This window comes from Phyllopteryx taeniolatus, chromosome 1 (genome assembly GCF_024500385.1).
Source record: "Phyllopteryx taeniolatus isolate TA_2022b chromosome 1, UOR_Ptae_1.2, whole genome shotgun sequence".
Taxonomy (NCBI): Eukaryota; Metazoa; Chordata; class Actinopteri; order Syngnathiformes; family Syngnathidae; genus Phyllopteryx; species Phyllopteryx taeniolatus.
Window position 1 is genome coordinate 44,496,234 of NC_084502.1, and position 2,538 is coordinate 44,498,771.

The 2,538-nt window shown below is 38.3% G+C and overlaps 1 protein-coding gene across 2 annotated transcripts in view; it reads left to right on the top strand.

The window, feature by feature from the left end:
• The first annotated feature begins 361 nt into the window (after positions 1-361).
• The window catches only part of LOC133475729 (uncharacterized), a 15,757-nt gene continuing 13,580 nt past the window's right edge, over positions 362-2,538 (top strand). For both annotated transcript variants that reach the window (XR_009787924.1, XR_009787928.1), the window contains exon 1: positions 362-608. The gene's annotated coding sequence lies outside the window, so the exon portion shown is untranslated. The remainder of the gene's footprint in view (positions 609-2,538) is intronic.

The window sequence follows — 2,538 nt, forward strand, 5'->3', positions numbered from 1 at the left end:
CCTGAGGAGGGGAAATATTTTGACTCCAGTCTCATAAATGAGGCACATGTGGCATGCAGGGTGAAAATATAAGAGGGGGGGAGGTGGCATTAAAGCACCTTGAAAACTTGAATTCAATCACATTTGTGAGTGCAGGAAATTCCAGGAAGTGTCGGGCTTAACTAATATCCACACAAGTCTTGAGATCGAAAGTAAAACAGCACAACTGGCAACATGATTTCTCAAACATTCTAGAGAATAGGTGAATGTGATTAAGTAGGCCAACAAGTGAATCATTAGAGGTGATCTTTTTTTCGATGGATTGGGACCATATTGATTCAACTTGAAGCTATTTTGAATGTAAACTGTCATGGTCTGTGTTTTGGTTTGGGTTGTGTTTAGTTTTGTTCAATGTTTTCCTGTGTTCCATGTTTGTCGTGTGCTCATTAGGTTGTTGTGTCCACCTGTTCTCGTCTACTTTGTGTCGACCAATCAGCTCTCTCTAGCCACTCGTCTTGTCCAGGTGTTCCTCGTTGTCTCGTCAATTTGTTTGTATTTAGTTCCCTGGTTTCTTTCACTTCTCGTCGGTTCATTGTCGTCACATGTCTTGCCATGTCATTGTCGCTCAGGTATTTCACCAGTCATGTCTTGTTTCTTGTTTTGGGTTCACTCAAGTGTTTCTTTGTTACTTTGTGTTTAGATTTTGGACTTTGTTAATTTAGCATTTAGACTTTTTCATGATCTATGTTTTCGGAATTAAATAATTTTTTGAGATTCCCGCACTCCTGCCTTGCCTCCCTGCTTCCCTGCAATTGGGTCCACCATGTTCTTGCCTTGCGTTCCTCGCCTTCGCCCTAACCACGTATGTGACATAAACATGTTTTTAATTCTGTAAATTAGGTGTGCGGAGAAGCTCAACATTGTTATCTTTTATGATGCAACATCAGGGATACTGTTGCTATCTGACAACCAAATATGCACACTGTATCACAAGTTGCAAACATTATTTTTTTTCTTCAAATCTATAAACAGTGCTTTATGGACAAGTCAGCAGAAAAAGAGGTATTCAGTGAGCTCTCAATGTTTTAACGTTTTGACCAATTTTGTTCAAACTAAAGTCACATTTTAATATGTGAATTTGTGCTGGATCATTGGGCTTTGCTCAGAAGTCAGATGAATCAAGCAAAATATTCAACCACAAAAACAATGTTCTTTTGAGGGATACAATGAAATAACTATAATTTGATTTAATAATGAAAAAACTGTGCTTTAGTTTACTTTCAGTTTTCTGTAGAACAGTGTGATATGGAAAATTCAGAAACACATATAATTGTACATATTTATCATTAGAAATATATATTTTTCTGTTCAAACACTTATACATACTGATGGATTATCCATTACATACTGTAAACTGTAAATGATTTTGCTCATACCAGTGCTTTTAATTTATGGCAGCTATGGCATATACCTTCCATTAGTTAGTTGTCTAAACAATTTGTTTAGAATTTTATTTACTTTTATGTACTCATGTATGTATGTAGGTATGTACTGTATGTATATATGCATGCATGTATGTATGTGTATGTATGTACAGTACACATATCGCCAGAAGTATTTGTTCACCTTCCTTGACTCATGTCATCCCATTCTCAATACATAGGGTTTAATATGACATCAGTCCACCCTCTGCAATTATTCTTTTTATTAAAACATCTGAAACTCTTCTGGACAGACTTTCTACAAGGCTTAGGAGTCTGTTTATTGGAATTTATGACTATTTTTTCAGAAGCGTATTTGTGAGGTTACACACCGATGTTGGACGAGAAGGCCTGGCTCTCAGTCTCCGCTCTAAATCATCCAGAAATGTTCAATAGGTTTGAAGTCAGAATTGTGCAGGCCAGTCAAGTTCATCCACATGAAACTCTCTCATCCATGTCTTTATGAACCTTGATTTGTACACTGATGCACAGTCATGTTGGAACAGGAAGGGGCCATCTCCTAACTGTTCCCATGAAGTTTGACATGACCAAAATATTAGCCACTGAACTCCTGTGAAAGAAACTCTGAATGTTTCAGCATGCCAAGAGATTTTGAACGGTAAAAGTGTTTGGGGATTACCCCTTCCTCTTCCAACATGTCTGTGCACCAGTGCACAAAGCAAGTCCATAAAGACATGGATGAGAGAATTTGGTTTGGATGAACTTGGCCGGCCTGCACAGAGTCCTGGCCTCAACCCGGTAGAACATCTCTGGGATGAATTAGAGCGGAGACTGAGAGTGAGGCCTTCTCATCCAACCAGTGTGTGACCTCACCAATGTGCTTCTGGAAAAACAGTCATAAATTCCCATAAAAGCACTAATAAAACCACAAGAGTTTTAAGTCTTCCCACAAGAGTTGAAGCTGTTATAGCTGCAAAGGGTAGACCAACATCAAATTGAAACTTATGGACTTCGACTGTGATATCACTTAAAATCGTATGTGAGTCAAGGCAGGTGAGCGAATACATTTGACAATGTAGTGCGTGTATGTATGTATGTACGTTGTATGTATGTACTT